We start from the raw sequence: 12,952 nt of genomic DNA, 5'->3' as shown, positions 1-12,952 counted from the left end.
CCACTCCAGTATCTGCCAAGAAGACCCCGACTAGAATCACAAAACAACTGAACAACAACAAATCAATTTGCAGAAAATTGAATTTTCTCAAGCTACATGTGTTTACTAGGTTGTTATATTATAAATATTTCTACTGTATTCAGATCTCCCAGTGACTGTCATCACTGTAGAGTTAGAACTGATAGTAAAAACTGAAGAGAAGTTTGTTGCTGGAGGTAACCTCAGCAAATTTCCCCAATAATTTTTTTCACCAATGAATAGAAGAATTTTGTGTAGGCACACCAGGAAAAAAGTGTTGTTCCTAACAATAGTAGAACAGTGGTGTACAAATGTCTTTCACCTAGGAAGGTTATATTTATAATCCTGTTTTACATGTGAAATAAATTTAGGTTTTTTTTCTTCCAATCCTTGGGATCTAAGATTGAATCCCTGGGTAACTTTTATCTGTTACCAAATCACAGGTATTTTTTTGGTCCAGCTAATTCTAAAAAGTATCTCCTAAAGAAATGTTCAGAAACGTAACACTGGGCATCTATCAGATGTGTGAGGATTGAAGTACATTGGGAGACTGAGGAGTGGCCAAATGGGTAGGAAGAACTGAGAGTCATGACAGGAAAACCCCAAAAAGAGAGTATGTAGGTCAATGGTAGCAACATCAGCTGTAAGCACATAGGCCAACGAGGACAAGGACAAGGACTGAGGAAAGACTTTCAGATTTGGCAATTAAGAAATCATTGGTAACTGGAGAGGGTAGTTTCAGTTGAGTGATGAGGTTGGATAGCCAGCCTGCAAGGGATTGAGTAATGAATGAGAGAGTCTGATGAAAGCAGATTCAGTGAATTGTAGATGGCTTTTTCTAGGTATTTAGTTGTGAAAGGGAAATAAGCCAATGGAAGTGTCTCTTGAAGGTATTTTTAATTTTTAAAAGAATGGGGGAGGTTGGGCATATTTGAAGAAAGAAGGGAAGGACTGGTAGATAGGGAAAGGAAGAATCTTTACTCTAGAGGACTGAGTATGCAGACTGCTTAAGGAAGATGGGGTGGATGTGGAGATAAAAAAAAAAAACAGTGATACTCCGCACATTTTAACAGAGTAAAATAAAACTAACATAGTTTTTGACAAGTTTGCTCTCTGACCCTTTTCAAGTCTAAAATTCAGCCATCTTTGGTCTTATTTTTTTGTTTTTTGACTGGGGATCCAGGTCAATATGTATGCTGTTTGCTGGTCAGAGGTTGCATTACTCTGCATAAGTCTCCATATTTTTTTGTATTCCTATTGATTTTTTTAAAGTGCTTTAATATTGTATTAAATTAGCAATCCTAATTAGTTGAGCAATTCTCCAGTTGTTAGACATATAAGTTGTTTCCAGGTTTTTATTATTATTACTTTGCTATTTTAAATAAATTCTAATTTTTTTTTTTGCTTGTTTAGATTCTGCTTTTGCTTTTCCTTTTCTCTTTAGGATAATATCTTAGTAATGAGATTTGCTGAGTCAAAGGGTAAAATTAGTTTCTCAGCTTTTAAATATTCATAATACTCACAAGAAAATAAAATTGAGAGTAGCAGTATGGAATGATCAGGAATGAACTTGGCCTGAGAGTCAGGGAGGTCAGGGTTCAGATATTGACTGACACATCGTGGTTTTTTGACTCTCTCATACTTATACCTCTCCATATTCCTCTAAGGTAGTTCTCTAAGGGTCCAGTGTACAGAACATTTGTAATCTGCACAGGCATTCGAACAAACAAAAAACCATGTGCATTGTTAGGATGAAATCAGACAAAGGCAACTGAATTTCCAAGTCTTTGCCACCCAGCTACTTGGTAATAATAATAATAATAATGATGATGATGATGATGATGATGATGATGATGATGATGATGATGATGATGATGATGATGATGATGATGATGATGCAAATAATAAGGTACATTATACCTGTCATTATTTTGTGAAAGCTGAGTTTAGGTTTTTTCTGATATAAGACACTTATGCACCATAAATATTGAGGAATGTACCCTAATGAACAACCAAATGTACAGGTTTGCATAGTGCTGTAAAATGAGATTCAGAGCAGAGCACTGGATTCAAATCCTAACTGCGATTTGTTAAAGTTTTACCTTAGGTAAGTTATTTCAATTTTCTCTGGCCCCCAAGATCATTAAGCATAAAATTGAGGGGTTATAACTCCTGAAAAAGAGGTTAACTGATTTTTGTTGCAGAAAGAGATATACATTTTTGGACTGACCAGTATGGGAATCTGTTTAGCTTGATTTTGCATATTTGTTATAAGGGTTTTTCCTCCCTCCCCCCTCCCCCCCCCATCCGCCTTCGATGTATGGTAGAGTTGTAGAGTTGGGAGGCAGTGTGAGACTAGGATGGTAACTTTGAAAAAGAAAAGCAAGAGTCATTGCCTAAGGATTAAAAAAAATATCCATAGACTAGAACAGGAGGACAGCTTTGAAAGCTACTTGTTCCATTTATTGTATGCTAAAATGAAACAGCATCATGTAATAGAGATTTGCAGTTTCACATATAGTTCTCATTTTCTATTCTACTTTGTATATGCAAATGTTCATTTTATTTGGTGTTGAAGTCCAGAATTAAAAAAAAAAAATGAGGGGGTTGGACTAACTGATCTTTAAGGTGTCATTTAACTTTCTCCTATGCGCAGAGTACTGTGGGAAATATTAAATACATTATTCTTAGACCCGGAGCAGCTGAGTAAAGTTGAATTTAGATTATTTTCTACTCTTTTTCAGTACTAAAAGGGTAATAAAATCATAGCCAGACCATATGATGGTGTGGAAGAAGTGAAATTACATTAAAATTATTTTATTTTAGGGACTTGAGAAATCAATTTTTAAAACATTTCTTTGGCCTCTGAGACATCCCCAGGGTGCCATATTTTTCCATTTACAATGATAAATATTCCTAAGAAGTAGAATAAAATGCTAAATTTTAAATTTGATTTTTGTTCTTACCATATAGTAAAATATATCTTAGGTAAGAGTTTATGGCGTAATTTAACATAGGTAATAAAATTTCCTAAGGTGAATTTCTTTATGCCATTATATAGCAGCACTCCTGTTTTACCTAACAGAACAGTAATGTAGTATGTAGAAGTAAAGACCAGTAAAAACCCTGGATTAAATTTCGTTCACTTTTCTGAGTGGAATACTCAAGAAACAGTGGAAGGCTGGTCCTGGATAAATGCATGTTATTTGATTGGTAGGATCAAATTAATGCATTAATCTAGAAAGGGAGAGTCTATCAAGTATTTTACATAAATTATCTTCTTTAGGAGTATTACTTGTGCATTGTCTATCAAACATGGAAGAATTGAGAAAAGAATTGTTGGTTCTTTTCCCTGTTTGCAAATCTTGCTGGAATTACAAGCGCATTCTCTGGGCATTGGCTGAGGTTTCTTTTTTATTTTCCCTTCATTATGTGGCATTTAGGAAAATTTGTTGGTATATTGTAGGGTTTTCATTTGTTTTTCTATAGTCATCTGAAATGTCTTGTTACTCCTAGAAACGGGAACTGGGAAAGCCTGAACAATGGTATGATTTTCCATGTTGAATCAGATGTTCCTGTAACCAGGGCTGACTGAAAAAATCCTGCAGTCCGGTATTCTAGGATAGTGTTCAATTCTTATAAAGGATAAGGCTAAATGGTTGTAGGATCTTTATGTCTTTTTTAAGAGTAGTATTCTGTTTGTTTGGTTTTTTCAACTCATTTATCAGTTTATTTTCTTCCTTCAGCCATGATAATATGGTACCCAAATTTGGTTTTCACTGGGAGATCTGTATACACAGGTTTGTTCAGGCCACTGACAGGCAAGGCTGCTTCTTGGAACAGGCCTACCATGGATCCTCTTGTCATCCAGCCCAAATCTCCCCCCTGCTGGGCTTTATCTTCACTGTACTTGGAGGCAACTTCATTGAATCTCACTCCAGACTTCAGTTTTTCCATAGCCTCCATGATTCTGCCATGCTTTTCACACAGTATATGTCGGACCTTTACTGCATTTCCACCACCTTTGGGACCCTGAGCCTTCTTATCTGCACCCTCACTCCCAGAAGCTGCTCCCCCTTTCCCTCCTTTGCTGGAACCACTCTTCCCCTTGGCCGCCATCTTTCCACTTTGTGGCCACCGCCTCTGTTTTAAGAGTAGTATTCTCTTTAAAATTAGTAGGAGGTTTTGACTTAGGACTTATCTTGAATGGCATGGAACAAGATGAAGAGATGGGACCCTTGACAGACTTCCTGAATCACATTATGGATTCAGGCCAGAAGATGTTTGAATTTTACTAGGTGCTCAGAAACTGACTATTTTAAGTTTGTTTTGGGCTACTTTCATTGCAGTGCTTTGACTTGAATTTAGAATTATCCATACTGGGGAAGTAATAATGGAAATTTAAATTCTCTGGAAGTAGCTTAATCCCCACCTTTCTGCTTTGTAACTGCCCCTTACCTATTCATTGCAAATATAAAGAATCTTCTCCCTGTGGAATTCTACCTTATAACATACATTTGTTTATGAGAAAACTTTTTTTTCTTATAATAGTTAAATGGCTATTTCCACTTGCCCAGTTTATTGTTTTAGAGTAGAATAGCTCCTTATAGTCAGGGCCTTCTTTCTCCATAAGACAATGGTTCTGTTTTAATAGTGTTCTGGTCTTGCAGATAGATAATGTCAATTACTTCTATTTAAATGTAGATGAATTATTTGAATATATTGAAGGTTTGAAAATTTATTATTTCATCCTTTTAAGTCCATGGTAGTAATTTTATACTACAGATATGCCCCCTTGGAAAATGCAAGTAGAATCCCATTTTAATGAATACTATTGTGATGTTTGTTTTTATAAAATAGTGCTCTTCCTGTGATCTAATAAACTGTCTGTGCTAACCATAGCCAGCTGATATGGATTCATTGAGTCCTGTTGAATGAAAAAAAATACTAAACTTTTAGAAATTTTTGATATCAGTCTATTTATTTGATGAAGCTCCTTTTTTAGTAATGCATTCATGTACACTCCCTGTATTGGAGAACCTATATTCAATATTTTTTTTTTTTTGGAGGGGGGAGGCAGGGCAGTTGGGGTTGAGTGAGTTGCCCAAGGTCACACGGCTAGTAAGTCTTACGTGTTTGAGGTCAGATTTGAACTCAAATCCTCCTGACTCCAGGGCTGGTGCTTTATTCAGTGCACCATCTAGCTGCCCCTATATTCAATATTCTTTATAAAATTCATCAAATTTTTCAAAATAATATATTGGTGACTGAGTTTATACATAGTGTGTATGGTAATGTATTTGTGGGCTGATGGGAGATATGAAAAGATTCTTGTTGGCATTATGTAGAGACTAAACTTGAGGTAATGTTGATTGAAGATAAAACTATTTTTGTTCATATCACAAAGGAATATGAAGTGTTTTGCAGGTATCTTTTAGAGAGCATTCTATTTGGGGAGATTACAAATCTCCCTACAAAATTGAGCTGCTGTGAAAATAAATTAAAAAGGAGATATTCATCAATAGAGAGTGTGATAGTAATGGAATATAAAGATTCCCCTGTATTGGCTTGGTTTTCAAACTGATTGTGTTAAAACCCAGAGCTTGTTAATCCCACCTGTGGGATGGACTTGTTGATGTAAAAAGAGAGTCCTGAACTGGGAGGAGCTGGTGACGTAGATTTGGAGAGACATAAGAGAGAGGCAGAAGAACTTTTTGGAAGCAGCACCCTTGTGGAGGCAGAGAGAGAGACTGAGAGGATTGCTGAGGGCCACTTTGAAATGTATGAGCAATGCCATATTCAAAATGCCTATGGAAATTACAGATATGCTGATATAATTATCCATCACAAAATACATCATGCTTGCCATATGGGGGAATACGCTAGAAAATTTATTAAAATAACAAAAGACTGAGTCCCAAAACCAGAAAGTGAAAGCCATCAGAGTAGTTATGACATTGGCACAGGTAGATAAAGTAGAAAGCACCCACATTCTCAAGCCTTTAAAACAGAACAGGCTACCTCAGGCAAAGGTCCTCCTCTCCCCACTCACAGCAACCACCCAGCGTCCAGGAAGCGCGCTCCCAGCAGCTCCGGCCCCTGCAGGAACTCTAGCTTGCCTTCCGCTTCCTCTTGCTCCGCCCCTTCCTGCTACATCAGCAAGTCCAATGGGGCATGGAAGATCTTTAAATCCCATAACCCTTACAGAGAAGTGTATTGTATTCTATAGATTGTATTTACAAGGTGAGCTCTAGGAGCCTTTTTATTTTTTTTAAACCAGACCTGTGATTTCATTGGGTAAGGAAACTCTCTACTAATTTATATGGGCAAATGCTGGACTGAGACTTGATGTGAAGTCAGTAAACATATATTAAGGACTTACTGTGTACCAGACTTTATGTTAGGGGAAAAAGGAGAAAGGACAAAAGCAGTCCTTACCCTCAAGGAACCTACATTCTAATGGTCAAGACATACATATAACTATGAACTTACAAGTTTCATGGGGAGTAGATAGAAGGTAATTTTAGAGGGTCAGGTTCTAGCAGTTTGTGACATGCTTAGGGTCATAGAACCAGGCAGAAATAAGACTTGAACTGTGGTCTTCTATTTTGAGGCCAGCATTCAAATCTCTGCACCATACAACCTCTCCTATATGTGATGTTCCTAAAGTATTGCTTAATATGAAATGCTACCTTTCCCTATCCTCTCTTATCCATCCTTTTTCTTGAGAGGGAGGGGAAGAGATGTGTTCCAGAGATATAATTATGAATTTCATTCCATCAAGTCTGTAAAAAAAAGTAATTGTAAATGGTTCAGTGTTAATGTAGCCAGAGGTCTCTAATGGATTACCTCAGGCATGTACTTGACCCTGCGCTATTTAACCAATTTACCAGTGACTTGGACAAAGACACAGATGGCATTTTCATTCAATTTACAGATAATACAAATCTGGGAGGGGTAAGCTAATGTAGTGGATGATTGGGATCCAAAACAGTCTTCTGGGCAAACTGTCCAAAAGTGGGAGTGACTGCCTTAGAAAGTGGTGGGTTTCTATTCCTTGGGGATATTCTATTGTTCTTCTTTGTCCTTTGTTCCCAAAGAAGACCATGACTGGATGCCATGACTTGCAAGTTGAATTGGATTTAAGTGAGGAAGGGCTGTGCAGAATCACCAGCCTCACTTTCTCCTCTGGAGCCATCCCAGTAGCAAGACATAGATCAGGACAACGGAGATGCCTCTGGATGCCATGGGAGACCTTTTAAGCTAAGATCTTTCCCAGGTTTTTGTTTAACTAAGGCAGTTCTCATTCAGTGATTAAGGCTAGGTAAAAAATAAGCCAAGGAGTGTCCCCTTTTACCTAATTAAAAAAAAAATCAGTCTCATAGGGGAAGACCCTAAGAGTCTCTGACCAAAACCGAAACAATTACTATTTACATATACTCTGAGCCATGGGGCCCAAACTAGGACCACTAGGGACTGTACTGGGACCTATTGTTGGCTAATTAATGAGAAGCCCCCTTCCCCCCCACACTCACAGGTCAGGTTCTAAGTGGGTTTAGTGGACTTTGTTGAATGAAAAACCTCAAAAAGAAATAGCTAGAGATATAGATCTATGTAGGGAGATATAAACATCAGAAAGTTATCAACACAACAATTTGAGAAAATAGCACATTTTATACTAAGACTCATATCTCATAAAGTTATAGTAAGAGGGCATGGTTTTAAAGACTGAAAATCAGCCTTCCCTAATTTGATCCTGGTTGCCGATCACAGGTAATAGGCACAGGGGAAAGAGCAGTGGAGTCAGAGGACGTTGCTTCTCATTCTGCCTGTGATTGTGATTCTTGATGCTTGTGGGACTTTTCGTCTGTAAAATGAAGAGATTGGCCCATTAGGTTCCTCCCAGCTCCAGATCTGTAAGCCTATCAACTTTTCTTTCATGTAAATAAATGTAATCACTAATAAATTATAATGTAAAAATAACAATCCCCCTTCTGTAAATTGTAGCAATCAGAATTTTTGACATAGTTTTCTTGTCCTTTTAAGTGTATTAAAACATAATCCTGCCCGTATCTGAAAAAAGAACACTAGGAATCATTTTAATATTTCCCCATGCACATTTTTAATTTTTACAAAAATTAAAGTTATATTCTGTGCTTCATAAAGAAGCTGAGAAGTAGAATTTTAGAATTTCAGAGTGACAGGGACATTGTTTATACAATGGGCTGATGGAGATTTGATGTAGGGGCTATCTTTTCCCACCCTCTTATTTTAGAGAAAGTTAACTAGAATGGAGAAAGAAGTTAACTAGATGGATGAAGTGACTTGCCCAAGGTCGAATAGGTGGTAAGCAGCCTTAAATGCAGGTTTTAGGGCTGAGGAAATAGATTCACATCTCTTAAAGTAAACATAATGACACTTCTCTTGAAAATATTTTGTAGACATATGTTTTCTCACAGCAATCCTATGAGTTAAAGATTATCCGTACTTTACAATTAGAAAACAGACATATCTGGTAGAAAGGTTAAGTGATTTGCTGAAAGTCATGCAACAAAAGAGCTGAATTTCACTACTTGGTGGGAATGTCAGTCTGAATTAGTGATTCTAATTTGAATTATAGATTTTTTTTAAACTTTTAAGTTCTTAGAATCAGTGTTCCTAACCAAATGTTGCCTAGCAGAACCCTCATTTAATTATTGAATAATTATTTTCAATTAACATCAAAATACCAGTTTTATGGAAGGTTGGCTTTTCTCACATTGCATTTTTATCAGATATAAATGTTTGGCTACTTAGAAAATGCTCAAATTCATGACTTGTTTACACTATTTACTTGCTTATCAAGTAAACATTGTAAACATTTCATCATAAATATTGCAAAAGTAAATTCCATATTAAGAAAATATTCATTAATGATGTGTTAGGCAGAGTGTTTAGGATCACAACTAGCTTGTTTATATTATTTTCCACACATCAACCCTCCTTATACCTATCTGTCTAGCTACTTAATTCTTATTATAAGTCAAAACAATAAAATAAATTCCTATCAATTACTGATTACAATATAAACTTTAATTGCTATACATTAAACTGGAATTCCCTCTGGCTCAGGTTTTGCCTCTTGTTCCTACTATGTCACTCCCTTACTCAGTAAACTCCAGGATGTCTGGGGGATAAAATATATATATTTTTTTGCCCTAGGATAAAATAGAAACTGCTCTATTTGTCCTTTAAAGCTGTTTACCACCTGATCTTCAGTTATCTTTCCAGCCCCATTGTACATTCCCCAGTCCCACCGGACCTTCCATGGCCAATCTCCATTCCTTTGCAATAGCTAGCTCCTGAATTCACTCTCTTCTTTACTCTTCCTCATGGAATCCTTTTCTTCCTTCAAGGTGTAGCTCAAGCAACACCTTCTACATGAAACTTTAGCCCCAAATTCCTTCCTTCTCAAATTACCTTGTATTTCTCTGTTTTATTTTTATTTATCCTCTTTACACTTATTCTATAAATACTTATATCTGTGCTTCTTTTCTGCACTATTAGAATGTATCTTTCTTGAGAGTAAGGACTTTTTAATTCTTTGTTTTTTATTCCCAGTGCCATATATAGTACCTGCCACATAGTAGATGCTTAATACATGTATGTTGATTGATTTATTCAGTGGTTTGTTTTTTTTTTTTTGCCTTTTGGAGGGCAATTGGGTTTAAGTAACTTGCCTAAGGTTACACGGCTAGTTTTTTTATGTGGGTGTTAAGTGTCTGAGGCCAGAACCAAACTCCAGTTCTCCTGATTCAGGGGCTCTCGATGTGGCTCTTAATAGTATAGTGATGTTATGTAGAGATTATACCTCTGGTTCCTTTGGTATAGTGAATTCCCAAATGAGGAAAATCCTTCTGCCAATGCACTTTAGCGCCTTCTTTTCAACTTTTCTTAGAGAGTTGTCTTAGAGCACTGAGGAGGTTGAATAACACGTACAGGCTCACACAGCCAATATGTCAGATATAAGACTTGAACCCAGGTCTTCCCAGGTCTTTTTGACTTGAGACTGACTTTCTGTTCAGGATGATGTGAGTGTTCAGAAGATATTGACTACTTTTGATTGTAGGTTGACTCTCCTAGTAATGACCTCTATGTTTGAAGAAATAATTTTCCATTTAAGAACAGTTTTCAATATGGACTTATTTTTCTCTCACTTAGTACAGCTATAGGCATAATAGAGAACGTGTTAGACACTGTAGACCAGCAATAATGAAATAATTTGTTTCTTTTTTGCCCTAGAGTTTTTAACTAACATTTGACAAGATGGAAAAATAGTTCTAAAACTGCCATGATATGTAGATTTTTAAAAGAAAAAAAGTTATTTTGCAAGGGAAATGTCAGATGATAATCTTTCTCCGTGTCAAAAATGATGATGCCATTTTAATGGCCCTCTAGAATTCTGTGATTCCAGCTGAGGGGTCAAGAGTATTTACTTCTAATTCTATCTTAACAAGTTCTTACATCTTTTCTTCCATTTTCTCTTAATTAAAATAGTCAAATTCCATTCAAGTCAGAGTAAAGTGTTCCTGGTAGGCAGAGACAACGTTTACAAGATATCAATTTTTCTACCTTTTTGATTTAAAGGATGAAGTTTTTCAAACCTGTTTCTGATTTCCCTCTAACCTAGGGGAGAGGGACGAGGACAGCAATGGCACCAACATGACCTATTTGCCTTCATCATCCTCATTTAACTATGTACAATTTGAGATTATCCTAAAAACATTAGAGGTGCTCAGTTTCTAGCAGCTGTTCGTTAGTCCTAGAATTCATTTGATAGCACTGCACAGGTTCTCATTTTTCTGCCTATGGGAAATGTGTCAAATTCCATGGAGGTGACAGCATTAGGACCGCCTCCTTTTTAAAAACACTAAACCTTTCCCTCATGGACTTTATCTTATTATGCACTCTCCCCACTTTCCCCTAGTCTTTATCCTCAACTCTTGATCTTTGGTATCAAACACACACCATTTCTCGGTCAAGTCCTCACATGCCCTCAATAAAACCCTCCAACTCTTTTCCTTTAGTCAGGCCAGCTGCCAAATACCAGTTTGATATTTCACCAGGACATTGTATCTCACAAAGAGGCTGTTTGTGGTGTTTCCATATTAGGGCACTTGGAGGAAGTGAAAAGGAAAGATTGTAGAATAACTGTACACCTGGGAAAAGGAGTTTTCAGGTGTGTCCTGAGAGGGTGACTATGCATTGGGGTGGAGCACCTGAAGAACTGAAAGATGACCATGATGTATTGCTGCTTATTGTCTACTCTGAATATTGTTGGTCATGGGCCTGGGTTGTTAATCATGCAATAAGCCATAGTAAAGATAAGTGATATTGATATAGTTTATGTCCACAACTGGACTTGTCCTTGCCCTAAACTTTCTTCCTCTTCCTGACTTCCCCATTATTGATCCTCCCAGTCCCCCAAGTTCCAGCTTAGGTGTCATCCTCCACTCCTCACTGTCTCTCACCCCCAACTCCCTATATGCAGTCACTTGTCAAGTCGTGTGGGTTCTACCTTTGTAACATCCCTTTCTCTCTGCTGATGCTTCAGTAACCCTCATCACTTAACACCTGGATTGTTGCTAGAGCCTGCTGGTTGGTCTCCTTGCCTTGAATCTCTCTCCACTCTATTCCATCCTCCACTCAGCTGTTAAATTGATCTTCCTAAAGCACAAGTCTGACTGTGTCATCCCCCTCATTCAATTAACCCAAGTGGGCTCCCTATTTCCTCTAGGATCTCTGGCATTTAAAACACCTAACCCTTTCCTACCTTTCCAAAATTCTTATATCATATTCCCCTTCATGTATTCTTTGATCCAGTGACACTGGTCCCCTTGCTAAACCTTGTATAAAACATTCCATCTCTGGACTGTGCATTTTCATTGGCTGTACCCCAAACATGGGACCCTTAGCCTCCTAGCTTTGTTGGCTTTCTTTGAGTTTCAGATGAAGTGCTACCTTCCAAGAAGCTTTCTCTGTCTTCCCTAACCTTTGTGTCTTACCTATGTTGATTATTTCCAATTTATTCTATATATAATTTGTTTGTGTTTAGTTTTTGCATATTATTTTCCCTTTAGATTTTTGAACTCCTTAAGAGCAGAAATTGTTTTGGAGGGGGGAAGGCAGGGCAATTGGGATTAAGTGACTTGCCCAAGGTCACATGGCTAGTGTTAGGTGTCTGAGGCTGGATTTGAACTCAGGTCCTCCTGACTCCAAGGCTGATGCTCTGTTCACTGCATCACCTAGCTGCCCCAAGAGCAGAAATTGCTTTTTGACTTTCTTTGTATCCCCAGTGCTTAGCACAGTGCCTGACTCATAGTAAGCACTTAATAAATGTTTATTGGCTTGACCACATCATTTTCCTAATTTACCCATCTAGTAAGCCAGTCAAAATGATTAAAAAAAAAAAAGAGGTTACTATATGATCTGACTATAAGCAAGATCTGAATGAAGGCCACACTCCTGATGTGTGATTTCTTTGAAAGGAAATTTATTTATAGGTATACACTTGAAAATATAGTCTGCATTTTTAAACAAGCTAGATTTTAGGGGAAAATTCAGACTGATAGAGTAACTGCAGTGTTCAGAGGAATTCGTATGCTATGATGTTAGAACTTAAAGGGACATCTAGTTCATACTTCTCATCTGACAAGTGAAGAAAATCAGTCCCAGTGATTTGCCCAAGGTCACACTGGTAGAAACAAAATTTAATCTTTTTACACTCCAAATCCAGTCTTCTTTCCACTATACTTGCTGCCCTAAAAGTGGATTAGGACTAAAGGTTTAGGAATCTAAGGTGCCTAGATGTTTCTAGGAAATGTGAAGAAGAATCCACAAGATAAGTGCTAGACAGCTAGATACCCAGGGTGAGAGGGTTTACTCTAAAGAGAAA

The 12,952-nt window shown here is 37.3% G+C and overlaps 1 protein-coding gene and 1 pseudogene across 5 annotated transcripts in view; one reads left to right on the top strand and one right to left on the bottom strand.

Annotated features, from left to right (window-relative positions):
• AIG1 (androgen induced 1) overlaps positions 1-12,952 on the top strand; it is a 326,437-nt gene that overhangs the window by 4,039 nt on the left and 309,446 nt on the right. The gene's annotated exons all lie outside the window — the stretch shown is intronic.
• On the bottom strand, positions 3,703-4,186 carry LOC138153297 (peptidyl-prolyl cis-trans isomerase NIMA-interacting 4 pseudogene; annotated as a pseudogene).

The sequence above is a fragment of the Petaurus breviceps genome, unplaced genomic scaffold (assembly GCF_028583685.1).
Source record: "Petaurus breviceps papuanus isolate PSGF00001 unplaced genomic scaffold, PetGlider_PUasm1.0 90977, whole genome shotgun sequence".
Classification (NCBI taxonomy): Eukaryota; Metazoa; Chordata; class Mammalia; order Diprotodontia; family Petauridae; genus Petaurus; species Petaurus breviceps.
The sequence above is the reverse complement of the archived record's forward strand: the minus strand, read 5'-3'. Positions and strand labels throughout refer to the sequence as shown.